At 44.5% G+C, this 14,952-nt stretch overlaps 1 long non-coding RNA gene across 1 annotated transcript; it reads right to left on the reverse strand.

Annotated features, from left to right (window-relative positions):
- Positions 1 to 1,016: 1,016 nt before the first annotated feature.
- On the reverse strand, positions 1,017 to 14,287 carry LOC130369436 (uncharacterized). Its single transcript, XR_008892748.1, has 3 exons — positions 14,018 to 14,287; positions 2,213 to 2,297; positions 1,017 to 1,202 (listed from the first exon to the last, which is right to left on the reverse strand). It is a non-coding gene; the product is annotated as an uncharacterized LOC130369436 (long non-coding RNA).
- Between the last annotated feature and the right edge of the window lie 665 nt (positions 14,288 to 14,952).

The raw sequence follows: 14,952 nt of genomic DNA on the forward strand, positions 1-14,952 counted from the left end.
TCAATCATTTGGGTGAAAGCACCACAAGTCTCAGCAAGGCAACAAGGCTCCCAAAGGGGTTACACTGCATCCTCCCACTTTGCACCAAACTGTCATCTGCACCCTGCTCAGTAAAGACAGTTATCCGTAACCTGGCATCGGTGTGTTCCTTTACTCCCCGTGTCTGGCCAAGGAGAAGCTGTCCCCAACCTCGGACCGTGTATAGGATAACGGTGCCCCGACTTCACAAAGTGATAAAGTATTTCTCTATACCTAACGAGGCTACTACACTTACACAATAGTGTGGTAGCCTGGGGGTGTAGGGTATATGGGGTGTAGTTGTGCGGTAACTAAAGGGTGCTTGCTTAACCCTTAATTGTCGTGACACCAGGGTGAGGGCTCCTCTGTATATGCTTGTCCTATCGCCACCTGTCCCAAGAGCGATAGGGAGGTATAATAAATGATTGTCCACAACCGGAGTGTTTTCAGAAAACTGTCTGAACTTTTACTGCAAGTTTTAAGCAACATTAAACAGGAACAGTCTTTGTACAATCAGAGTCTATGAGGATCCTGACAGTTGGTTGGGACCTTGTGAGTTTTAAGCTCAGGAGATTTATATGCGCTGTTCCGCTGGATTTAGGGGATTGAGTTTAGGTCCAGCAGTCATGCTAGCTTTAGCGGGGAGTTGTATTGTAACTCACGGTTTAGTATTATCAGGCTTCGGCCTGGTCTTGTCTTTGTAAGTTGCACGGATCTACTCTCTCTGCTAGTCCGGAACCCAAGAGATATGCTGCTTGCTTTGCAGCTCAGGAGCAAGAGAGCGAGGATTGGCTGGCAGCTCCCTTATATGGGCAGGGTCTGGCCTTGAGCCCATTGGTCCATACCATCTGTCATTCATTTTACAAGGCATTATGGTCTAGACATGTGACCACCCATGTGACCTAGGAAGGTCCTTCAACATACTCTAATAGAATTAAAGGAGATATCCAATAGTGAAAAATCTGAAAATAAGTACCTGCCACAGGTTAGACGTTGACTCCATGATGCCACCGCACTTTTCATTATATGTCTGCCCCATCCCGTTTGTATGCTATGCCACTGTGAAAATAGCAGCACTTCCTGGTTATGGAGTCTCAGCTCCCATCATCCTCTTCACGTAACATAATGTACGCCCCCACACAAGCAAAAATGACCCCAAAGCAGGGGCGGATCCAGAGTCTTCTCTATAGTGAGGAGAATACACAATGATATCAGTGATTACAGGTGACGTCTCCTCTATAGTAAGGAGAATACACAATGATACCAGTGATTACAGGTGACATCTCTATAGTGAAGAGAATACACAAAGATATCAGTGATTACAGGTGACATCTCTATAGTGAGGAGAATAGACAATTATATCATTGACACCAGGTGACATCTTCTCTATAGTGAGGAGAATACACAATGATATCAGTGATTACAGGTGACATCTCCTCTATAGTGAGGAGAATACACAATGATATCAGTGACTACAGATGACGTCTTCTCTATAGTGAGGAGAATACATAGTGATATCAGTGACTACAGGTGACTTCTTCTCTATAGTGAGGAGAATACACAATAAAATCAGTGACCACAGGTGATGTCTTCTATATGGTGAGGAGAATACACAATGATATCAGTGACTACAGGTGACGTCTTCTCTATAGTGAGGAGAATACACAATGATATCAGTGATTACAGGTGACGTCTCCTCTATAGTAAGGAGAATACACAATGATATCAGTGATTACAGGTGACATCTCTATAGTGAAGAGAATACACAATGATATCAGTGATTACAGGTGACATCTCTATAGTGAGGAGAATAGACAATTATATAATTGACACCAGGTGACATCTTCTCTATAGTGAGGAGAATACACAATGATATCAGTGATTACAGGTGACATCTCTATAGTGAGGAGAATACACAATGATATCAGTGACTACAGATGACGTCTTCTCTATAGTGAGGAGAATACATAGTGATATCAGTGACTACAGGTGACTTCTTCTCTATAGTGAGGAGAATACACAATAAAATCAGTGACCACAGGTGATGTCTTCTCTATAGTGAGGAGAATACACAATGATATCAGTGACTACAGGTGACGTCTTCTCTATAGTGAGGAGAATACACAATGATATCAGTGATTACAGGTGACGTCTTCTCTATAGTCTTTCCTTAAGTAATTCAGTTGGTACATACCGCCAGGATTTGTTCCAGCTAAATCTTCTCTCTGCAGAACTTGATGCCCAGATGGCTGCTCACTATGTCAGCTGATTCTGATCCTCTATATGAAAAAAATAATTATTATAATACTGTCAAACACTGTATTCTTTGAATATAATACTGGCACACAGCCTCTGAATATAATTCTGACACACTGTACCCCCTGAATATACAACACACTGTACTCTCTGAATATAATACTACCACACACTGCACCCTCTAAATATAATACTATCACACACTGCACCCTCTAAATATAATACTATCACACACTGCACCCTCTAAATATAATACTATCACACACTGCACCCTCTAAATATAATACTATCACACACTGCACCCTCTAAATATAATACTATCACACACTGCACCCTCTGAATATAATTCTGACACACTGTACACACTCTGAATATACAACATACTGTACCCTCTGCATAAAATACCGCCACACACCGTACCCTCTGAATATAAAACTACCACCCACTGCACCCTCTAAATATAATACTATCACACACTGCACCCTCTGAATATAATTCTGACACACTGTACAGACTCTGAATATACAACATACTGTACCCTCTGCATATAATACCGCCACACACCGTACCATCTGAATATAATACTACCACACACTGTGCCCTCTAAATGTAATACTACCACACACTGCACTCTCTGAATATAACTTGCTGTGTAGTGCACCCTCTGAGTAAAATACCGGAATGTATTGTGGCCCCTAAAAAACGTACCACCCCAGAAATTCCTCATAATATACACTATACTTCTGAAATGCAAAACACTCTGTGCCTTCACATATAGTAATAATGCCCCATCTTGTGCCCCTACATATAATAATTATGACCCGTCCTGTTCTCCCACATAATAATGCCCTCTGTGCTGTGCCTCTCACATATAATGCTCCTGTCATGTGCCTCTCACATATAATGCCCCCTGTGCTGTGCCCCTCACATATACTGTCCCCTCAGGGGGCATTATATGTGAGGGGCGCATGATGGGGACATTATATATGAGGGGCGCATGATGGGACATTATATGTGAGGGGCACAGCACAGAGGGCAATATATGTGAGAGGCACAGCACAGGGGGCAATATATGTGAGGGGCAAAGCACAGGGGGCATTATATATGTGGGGCACAGAACAGGGGGCATTATATCATATAATGCCCCCCCCTGTGCTGTGCCCCTCACATATAATGCCCCCTTGATGTGCCCCACACATATAAATTATATGTGTGGGGCACAGCACAGGTGGCATTATATGTGTGGGGCACAGAACAGGGGGCATTGTATCATATAATGCCCCCCTGTGCTGTGCCCCACACATATATTGCCCCCTGTGCTGTGCCTCTCACATATATTGCCCCCTGTGCCCCACACATATAATGCCCCCCTGTGCTGTGCCCCTCACATATAATGTCCCATCATGCGCCCCTCATATATAATGTCCCCACCATGCGCCCCTCACATATAATGCCCCCCTGTGCTGTGCCCCTCAAATATAATGCCCCCCTGTGCTGTGCCCCACACATATAATGCCCCCTGTGCTGTGCCCCACACATATCATTTAGATGTGTGGGGCACAGCAAGGGGGCATTATATGTGAGGGGCACAGCATAGATGGCATTATATGTGAGAGGCACAGCACAGAGGGCCCCATTGTCATGTGTTCTTCACATATAATACCCCCTGTGCTTTGCCCTGCAGCCCCTCATTAAATATTCCCTTTTCTCTGCCCTCTCCCCCCTCCTCCTGTACGATATAGTGCCCCTAACAGTGGCACATATTCTGTACCCCTAATCCCCTGGGCCCTGAGCATACTCTTCTTACTTACAGTATGCAGGCTGCAGGGACGGGATCTCATGGCGCCGGCACGGGATCTCTAGGCACCGGCACGATGATGTGACATCATCGCGTCGGCCTTTAGTAGATCGCGTCCCCGCAATCTCGGGGGGAGACTACTTGCGTGATTGAGTGTATACAACAGAGCCAAGTGTGTACAGCAGAGCCGAGTGTGTGATCGAGTGTATACAGCAGAGCCGAGTGTGTGATCAAGTGTATACAGCAGAGCCGAGTGTGTGATTATATGTATACAGCAGAGCCGAGTGTGTGATCATATGTATACAGCAGAGCCGAGTGTGTGATCATATGTATACAGTAGAGCAGTGTGTGTGATCCTGTGTATACAGCAGAGCCTCTGCTCTGCTGTATGCATATGATCGCACACTCGGCTCTGCTGTATACATATTATCGCACACTCGGCTCTGCTGTATACACTCGATCACACACTCGGCTCTGCTGTTTACATATGATCACACACTCGGCTCTGCTGTATACATATGATCGCACACTCGGCTCTGCTGTTTACATATGATTGTACACTCTGCTCTGCTGTATACATATGATCGCACACTCGGCTTTGCTGTATACATATGATCACACACTCGGCTCTGCTGTATACACTCGATCACACACTCGGCTCTGCTGTATACACTCGATCGCACACTCTGTTCTGCTGTATACATATGATCACACACTCAACTCTGCTGTATACATATGATCACACACTCGGCTCTGCTGTATACATATGATCGCACACTCGGCTCTGCTGTATACATATGATCGCACACTCTGCTCTGCTGTATACATATGACCACACACTTAGCTCTGCTGTATACATATGATCGCACACTCTGCTCTGCTGTATACATATGATCGCACACTCTGCTCTGCTGTATACATATGATCGCACACTCGGCTCTGCTGTATACATATGATCGCACACTCGGCTCTGCTGTATACATAAGATCACACACTCGGCTCTGCTGTATACACTCGATCGCACACTCGGCTCTGCTGTATACATATGATCACACACTCGGCTCTACTGTATACATATGATCACATACTCGGCTCTGCTGTATACACTCGATCACACACTCGGCTCTACTGTATACACTCGATCACACACTCCGTTCTGCTGTATACATATGATCACACACTCAACTCTGCTGTATACACTCGATCACGCAAGTAGTCTCCTGGGAGTTGTAGTTCATACACCAGTGTTTCCCAACCACGGTGCCTCCAGGTGTTGCAAAACTACAACTCCCAGCATGCCATTGACAGCCTTTGGGCATGCTAGGAGTTTTAGTTTTGCAACAGCTGCAGCCACACTGGTTGGGAAACACTGGTGTAACATGATGTGTAGGCTGAATAGGCTATAACAGTGTTTCCCAACCAGTATGCCTCCAGCTGTTGCAAATCTACAACTCTCAGCATGCTCAAAGTCTGTCAGGGCATGCTGGGAGTTGTAGTTTTGCAACAGCTGGAGGCACACTGGTTTGGAAACACTAGCATACACACACATAACAGGGACTACAACTCCCAGCATGTGTCATTCAGGAGTCCCCCCTAAGGCTGGGTTCACACTACGATTTTCAAATACGGTAACCGTATACGGTTTTCCGCAAAAAAACGTATACGACCGTATCCGAAACCGCATGCATAGAGAATGCATTGTAAACCGTATTCCAAATGTTGTGTACGGTTGCATCCGTTTTGCCTAGGATACGGTTTTGCCGATTTTTCAACCGTAGGCAAAAACGCTGTCGACCACGTTTTTGCCTCCGGTTGGAAAACCGTATGCGAACCGTATGCGGTTCTTTTAACATTGTTGTCTATGAGAACCGTACACAGAATTTCAGAATACGGTTGCACACGGTTTTTCTAATCCGTTTTTGAAGTTGACACATGCGCAGAAGGAATTTCAATAGAACAACAGTAACTTTATTAAATTGCTTGAAAACTAATTCCAATAAAATAGCAAAACCGTTGGCAAAAACGGATGCAAACGGATAGAACCGTACATACATTTTGGAACCGTATACGGGGAAAACCCGTATTTGGAGTCATACGGTTGTACACGGTTGCATACTGTTTTGCCATACGTTTTTTTGTGGAAAACCGTATACGGTAACCGTATTTGAAAAACGTGGCGTGGTTAGCAGATAACACATATAAATCATCCCCAATATGATATTTATTCTCCTGCAATATGATACAGTATAATACATCCCCAGCCCGTGTATTATGTCTCCTTCACACATACGTCCTCCCTCCCCCAAACCCCCCCCCCCCCCCCGCAAACTTGAAACCTCCCCGTGATAAATGAGCTCCTGTGTAGACAGAGCTGAGGGAGGGTAGGAGCTGTATACGTCCTCATTCTCCCCCTGTCTTCTTGTATTATGCAGAGCTGCGTTCTCCATCCTCCGGGAGGGGGGGGGTGAGGGGGCGTGACTTATCACCTATCTCCTGCAGACGTGCGGACCTCGGCCTCTGCCCTTGCTCCTCCCCGCTGTAGCTTCAGCAAACTTCGGCGAGCTGAAGGTGCCAATCGCTGCACGGTGGAGGAGAGGGGCTGTACAGGGGGAGGATATGAATGAATGACTATTCAAACAATGGGCCGGGCGACACCGTGCACTATGAGGAAAGGAATGACGAGCTGACCACAAAATGGCCAAGACTGTGGAAGAAGCGTAGGTCGAGATGCTTGATTATGCAGCGCTTCCGGTCTAGAGAGAAATCACTGAAAAAGGTACTTTCCGTTCCAGATGGGTTATGTGAGTATATTACAAAGTTATATAACTTTTTAAACTGTTGCTAACTGTATAGAATTTTTCACCATTGGACTACTCCTTTAACACTAGTCACATGACCTAAGGTCCTGCAACACTATATATACACAATTAAATTTGCAATTAAATATACATATAAACATGACAAAATTGAAGAAGGAAGAGGCGACTAGGGGTTATCCCACCAGGAGGACGCTACTGGAACGAAGTAACTCTGACTTTGGGGACCACCATACAAGGTACGGTATACTATACAGTATCTGGACACCACCATAGGGACAGGTTACCAGGGCAGTATAAGGGTGGTTGGGCAGTAAGATCATGGCTGTGGTCTGTGTATTGGGCTCTGATGAAGAAGGAGATGGCAGCCCCTATGATTTATTCCTATGTATCAATTCAAGCTAGTCAGTAGAGGGAATTTATCATTAATGTCTGTGGTAAACATGTTTTCCAGTCAAAAATGTCCATTTTTTGAAAGGGCTGACAGGTTTTAAATGAATGAAATGGCATATGGCCTGGGATTAATTATTCTGCGCAATAGACACCTAGGAGAAGTTATCTCTGCACAATTCATTTTACAGTAAAGGAAAAAGTGGCGGTGTAAAGAATTGTAGATTGCTGTATTGCATTGCTGGGCCCCTGTAACTTTCTTATTTTCCGTATATGGGGCTGTATGAGGGCTCATGTTTTGCATCATGATCTGTAGTTATTAACAGTATCACTTTTGTGTATATGTGAGATATGTGATAAAAAATCTGCAATTTGGGTATATTTTACGTTTACAGCGTTCACTGCACAGGACCATCAACATTTTATTTTAGCAGTTCAGACATTTCTGAATGTGGTAATATCGAATATGTAAATATGTTTATTTATTTAATATTTTTTCCTTTTATTTATTTTTTTTTTTTTTTGCAAAATGGGAAAAGAGGGTAACTTTTTGGGGAGGGGCTTATTCACATTTATTGAAACTCAAGGCATGTTGGGAGTTATAGTTGTCTACTATATAGAGAGACACATGTTAGGGCAGCAAGCCACAAGTTTTGACTCTCCAGCTGTTGCAAAACTATAACTCCCAGCATGTCCACACCGTTATGGCATGCTGGGAATTGTAGTTTTGTACCATATGGAGAGACACATGTTAGGGCACTGTGTCCTCTAGAGGTTAAACCATTTGCCTGTGCCTAGTCATTTTACTTAGTATGGTCCCTAAGTATGGTCCCTCCCTGTCTGGTGATGATTTTTGAAATAAGTTGCAATTCCCCAGTTTTTCCATCTTTTTTCAAAATTTTGGAGTGATAAATTTCTGACCACTATATCCGCTAACACAGATTTGACTGTCTACAGTAATTTCTTAGTAATCTGCGGTACTGTGAATTGGCTTAATAAAGTAGCACTTAACATGCGTGTAACTTTTTTGCGGCTTTTCACTACTAAAAAAAACTGTCTAAATGTGAATTCAAACGCTATTACCAGCAGTGGGTTTCACGCTGAGGGAAACCTTCTGCGAGTTACACTACCATTGATTTGAATGGGTCCACAGACAGTCCGCAATAGTGTCAGATTTGAGGACTGTATGCGGACCCATTTAAATCAATGGTAGCGTAACTCGCAGCGGGTTTCCCACAACAGGAAACTTGCTGCTAGCTACTAGCGTGTGAACGCACCCTTAATCCTTTATAAATTCCCCCTAGTGTGTTTTAACCCCTTAACCCCTTAAGGACCAACTCAAGTAAACCTGTTCGCCTCTGAAAGACCAGGCCTGTTTTTTCAAATCGGGGATGTCTGTCTTTATTAGAGAATAACTCTAGTAACGTTTTGCCAATCACGATAATTCTGACATCGTTTTTTTGTCACAAGTTGTCCTTCATGTACATAGTAAAAGTAAGCCGATATCATTTGTAGTTTTTTTTTATAATGCAAAAAATCATGAAATGTTAAAAAAAATTACGATTTTTGCTATTTTAACACTAATAGGTTTCATATATTTATACTTACTGACCAAATAGTTTATGAAACTTATACTTTCAGATGTCTACTTTATTTTGACAGCATTTTTTTGTTTTTAATTAACATTTAAAATTAATTAGAAGCCTAACAATTTTACTTGAAATTTAGAAAATTTGAAAAGTACATCGTTTTTTTATGTGCTATGCAAGGTTTGCAGAAATCTGAAGGTGGTAGAACATAGGAACACCCCCCTCCCCCAAATGACTCCATTTAAAAAACTAGACCCCTCAAAGTATTTGCTAGTGGGTACAGTGAGTATTTTAACACCATATTTTTTGGCAGGAATTATTACAAAGTCAGTGTTAAAAATCTGAAATTTGTATTTTTTTGCACAAATACATCATTTGTGGGGCATATTTTTTGTACATCATTTTTGATATTGCAAGAAATGCACCCTATATTTTATTAAGCTGCTTGGCCCATGTTTGGAAATACCCCCGCTTAGGCCATATTTGGTTCCTTGGCCGTGTGGTAGGACCCAGAAGGAGAGGAGCGCCATTTGGCTTTCAGGGCATTATAGGCCGCACTTCATGCCTGCAAAGGGTTTTAGCTGCCAGAACCATATAGAACCCCCACAAGTGACCCCATTTTGGAAACTACACCCCCTAAAGTATTCATCTAGACCAAAAGTGAGTACTTTGAGTCCTTTTTGTGTGGCTGGAATGGTTACAAAGTCAGTGGAAAAATATAAATTTTCTTTTTTTTTCTCACAAATGCATTATTTGTGGGACATATTTTTTGTACATTGCATCTGAAAAGTAGAAAATGCGCCCCATATTTTATTACGCTGTCCGTCCCGTGTTCGGTAATACCCCCGCTTAGATCATATTTGGTTGCATGGCCACATGGTGGCACCCAAAAGGAGAGGAGCACCATTTGGCTTTCAGGATATCATTATACAAATTATAGGCCGCACTTCATCTTGCAAAGCATTCTAGCTGTCAGAACAATACCGCACCCCCAGAAGTGACCCCATTTTTGAAACTACACATCTTATTTGTACCATTCTAGTGATATGAAAAAACATGGAAGCTCCAGCTCAGCTACAGATCCACATGATCGATTTTATTCACATGCTTCTACATGCAGGGTCGGCGTTAGGGCAGGGCAAACCAGGCAATTGCCTAGGGCCCCCTGCCAGCTGCCCAAGGGGGATCCGCGGCCACCACTGAGCAGCCCGCAGGGGGCCCCCATCACATTCTGGATATCCCTGTGTCCCGAAAGTTCTTTTCGGGACACACGGATGTCTCTGTTACCTTTCTGCGCGGCCCCCTTGTTAACTTTAAAAATGCAGGGGCCGCCGGGAGGTAGGGCACGCAGGGACGTCACTGATGTCCCTGCGTGCGCCCATAGCAACAGAAGAGTGGAGCATCGAGGAGGACGTGCACCGGCCGGCACCAGCTGGCAGCACGTCATCTTCGGTGTTCCGACCACCGTTCCTCCAGTCCCGGGACCTACTGCAATGGTCTATAGGCCATAGCAGTAGATCGTGACCCTGTACCAGAGGACTTGTGGGCGGAACACTGAAGTGGGGCAATACGCAGACAAACAACCTCCAGCCATATACTGCATATGGCTGAAGGCTGTATGTCTGTGGGGGAACTATACTGCACCTAATGCAGGGAACTATACTGTACCTAATGTGGGGAGCACTATAGCTATACTGCATCTAATGTGGAGAACTATACTGCACCTAATGTGTGGAGAATACTGCACCTAATGTGGGGGGAACTATACTGCACTTAATGTGGGGGGAACTATACTGCACCTAATGTGGGGGGAACTATACTGCACCTAATGTGGGGGAACTATACTGCACCTTATGTGGGGAGAACTATACTGCACCTAATGTGGGGAGAACTATACTGCACCTAACGTGGGGAGAACTATACTGCACCTAACGTGGGGAGAACTATACTGCACCTAATGTGGGGAACTATACTGCACCTAATGTGGGAAACTATACTGCACCTAATGTGGGGAACTATACTGCACCTAATGTGGGGAACTATACTGCACCTAATGTGGGGGAACTGTACTGCACCTAATGTGGGAACTATACTGCACCTAATGTGGGGAACTATACTGCACCTAATGTGGGGGAACTGTACTGGACCCTTGTGTAGGGAAACTGTACTGCACCTAATGTGGGGAGAACTATACTGCACCTAATGTGGGGAGCTATACTGCAGCTAATGTGGGGGGAACTGTACTGCACCTAATGTGGGGGAACTGTACTGCACCTAATGTGGGGAGAACTATACTGCACCTAATGTGGGGAGCTATACTGCAGCTAATGTGGAGAACTATACTGCACCTAATGTGGAGGAACTATACTGCACCTAATGTGGGGAACTATACTGCACCTAATGTGGAGAACTTTACTGCACCTAATGTGGGGGAACTGTACTGCATCTAATGTGGAGAACTATACTGCACCTAATGTGGGGGAACTGTACTGCACCTAATGTGGAGAACTGTACTGCACCTAATGTGGGGGAACTGAACTGCACCTAATGTGGGGAAACTGTACTGCACCTAATGTGGGGAGCTATACTGCACCTAATGTGGAGAACTATACTGCACCTAATGTGGGGGAACTATACTGCACCTAATGTGGGAGAACTGTACTGCACCTAATGTGAGGGAACTGTACTGCACCTAATGTGGGGGAACTGTACTGTACCTAATGTGGGTGAACTATACTGCACCTAATGTGGAGAACTGTACTGCACCTAATGTGGGGGGAACTGCACTGCACCTTATGTGGAGGGGGGGGACTGTACTGCACCCAATGTGGGGGAACTATACAGCCAACCTAATTTGTGGGGGAACTATACAGCCAACCTAATGTGGGGGAACTGTACTGCACCTAATGTGGGGGGAACTGTCCTGCACCTAATGTGGGGGGAACTGTCCTACACCTAATGTGGGGGGAACTATACAGCCAACCTAATGTGGGGGAACTGTACTGCACCTAATGTGGGGGAACTGTACTGCACCTAATGTGGAGGAACTGTACTGCACCTAATGTGGGGGGGAACTGTACTTCACCTAATGTGGGGGGAACTGTACTGCACCTAATGTGGGGGAACTATACTACTAACCTAATGTGGGGGGAACTGTACTGCACCTAATGTGGGGGGAACTGTACTGCACCTAATGTGGGGGGAACTGTACTGCCAACCTATGTGGGGGAACTATACTGCACTCATTATCTAATGTGAATATAAGCTGATACAAAAATCACTAAAATCTTCTCAGGCATGAAAGCAACCACTTACAATGAATGCAAACCTACTAGAGATGTAGCAAATTTGTGCCATGCTGGAAACATATAAATATAATTATGTATAATGTAGAATATAGAAGTACTCCTCGGCACTGGGCATAAAGGACCAAATATGTATGTATATATATATACACACATATATATATATATATATATATATATATATATATATATATATATATATATATATATATATATTGTATAAGCAAAACATATTAGGGTCCTGTGGAAAATAAGCAAAATATTTCTTTAGAGTCTATGCACATGTACAGTATGCTGTGCAGATTTGATGCGCAGGATTTGAAGCTGTGTCCAGTCATTTAGTTTACATTGAAATCTGCAGCACAAAATCCTGTGCATCAAATCTGCGCAGAATACTGTATGTGTGAATAGACCATTAAAGTGCCTTTGTAATCAGATGCTCATGTGAACAAAAAAAGAAAACTCCAATTCACACTAGTAATGAAGGATAACCTCTTGTCTCATATTGAGGCCCTTGGGAATCTAGTATCTAATTTTAGGATCCAGTATATTTCACGATCCATAAGCTTTTGCCTATGATTGCAAACCCCCGAGGACAAGATACTCTCTTGATTCCTTGTAACTTTATCATAGAAAAATCACCTCGGAGTGTAGACAATCATAGCCAAAAGCTTATGGATCGTGAAATATACTGGATCCTAAAAATAGATACTAGATTCCCGAAGGGCCTCAATATGAAACAAGATGTTATCCTTCATTACTAGTGTGAAATGGAGTTTTCTCTTTTTGTTCACATGACTATACCACAAAGGCTGTTTAAAGAAATATTTTGCTAGTTTTCCACAGGACCCTAATATGTTTTGCCTATATATATATATATATATATATATATATATATATATATATATATATATATATATAGCAATATTTGGTCCTTTATGTCCAGTGCCGAGGAGTACTTTTATATTATACATAGTTATATTTATATGTTTCCAGCATGGTAGAAATTTGTTACATCTCTAGTAGGTTTGCATTTATTGTAAGTGGTTGCTTTCATGCCTGAGAAGATTATAGTGATTTTTGTATCAGCTTATATTCACATTAGATAATGAGTGTCACGCTTTATCTGCGTTTTTGATACACAATTGTATCATAGTCTGTGCTTTTTCTCATCTTTCTCATGCTTGAGAACAATATAAGATTTACCTGGTTTTATATTAGATTATTAATGGGTAAAAACGACATTCCGATGTTCCTAAGTAATGATGATACAATATTGTGACAAATGTTTTGGGGACACCTGAATGGGAGCAAAACGGAGTGGAGGGGCGTGATGGGGGCGTTAGAGACTCCTTCACTCAATTTTGGGGGGTTAATAAGGCTAGGTAATTAACCCTGGCCCTTTAAGGGGGGGTAAATGTACGTGAGGCCACAGGGCTATGGGTTGTCAGGAAGAGTTCAAGAGGGACAGGACTATAGCTTCAGACAGTGACGGAGGTGAGGAGAGCTCACTCCGGCGTGAATAAACAGAAGAAGAGGTACCTTTACTGCTGCGCTCCTGATGGATGTGAAAGCCTTGCTTTCTCAGCTCCGGGCTGCGGAGGAGGACCGTGGCGGAGAGTAACTACAGGAGCAAATGTGGGCAGTACCGGGTGCCGGGCGGCCAGCAGTGAGTGAACTTTCAAGCCCGCGGCGCGGTTCCCGGTGCACAGGGGCCCCTGACCAGCTGAGCCCTGACTCTTTCCCCCCCCCTGGTCCCGATGGCACGTCAGAAGCCCAAGCAGGGTGCCTGCGCCAGGTCTCAATTCCCCTGCCTTGCTGCGGGTGTCTCGGAGGAATTCTCACCAGCGGTCGGGGTCCGGCCAGGGGGAGGGCTTACTTCCGCGTCCCTCCTCTGGTTCTTCAGAATGGCAGAGGTGAGGAGATGGTGGCCGGGGCTCCTGCTGATGTTCCAGGCAGGAGTGTGGCCCGGCGTGAGAGAGGTCCTGTGACAAGGGGGGCTGACACCGGCTGGTCTGCTCCTTTACCCCGGGATAATGACCCAAGTGCGTCGAGGGAGCGGTCAAGGAGGCGGTTCTTGCAGTCAGCGGCGCCTGCTGAGGAAAGAGTTGCGCCCCCTGCTGGGCCGGCGTGGTGGTGCTGCCTAGCGGTTGGCGGACTGCTTCGCCCAGGGGCTATTCCGGATCTGGATAATACTAGGTCACATTTTACTTATATGTGCACTTAAAGTATTGGATAGTTAATTTAACCGTAAACTACCCCCATTTGTGAGGGTCGGGGTTTTGGTTTAAAGTCCCATGCAAATCAATGGGAAATGTATGTTCCCACATAACTTCCGTACGGCTGTAGATATTTCAATACCTTGTACACATATTACAGGTCGAGATATGAGGACGGGATGGGAGGTCGGGATAGGAGTTAGAGATAGGAGGACGGGATAGGAGGTCGGGATAGGAGGTCGGGATAGGAGGTCGGGATAGGAGGTCGGGATAGGAGGTCGAGATAGGAGGACGGGATGGGAGGACGGGATGGGAGGTCGAGATAGGAGGTCGAGATATGACGACGGGATAGGATGTCGGGATAGGAGGACAGGATAGGAGGTCGGGATAGGAGGATGGGATAGGAGGACGGGATAGGAAGTCGGGATAGGAGGTCGGGATAGGAGGTCGGGATAGGAGGTCGGGATAGCCCTCATTTACAAAGACTGGAGTGTCTGTTAGTTTTTTTTTTCAGTGTACTCGTCTTTTTTTTTCCTTGTGATTTACTAATCTGTCGCATGT

The sequence above is a fragment of the Hyla sarda genome, chromosome 4, assembly GCF_029499605.1.
Source record: "Hyla sarda isolate aHylSar1 chromosome 4, aHylSar1.hap1, whole genome shotgun sequence".
NCBI lineage: Eukaryota > Metazoa > Chordata > Amphibia > Anura > Hylidae > Hyla > Hyla sarda.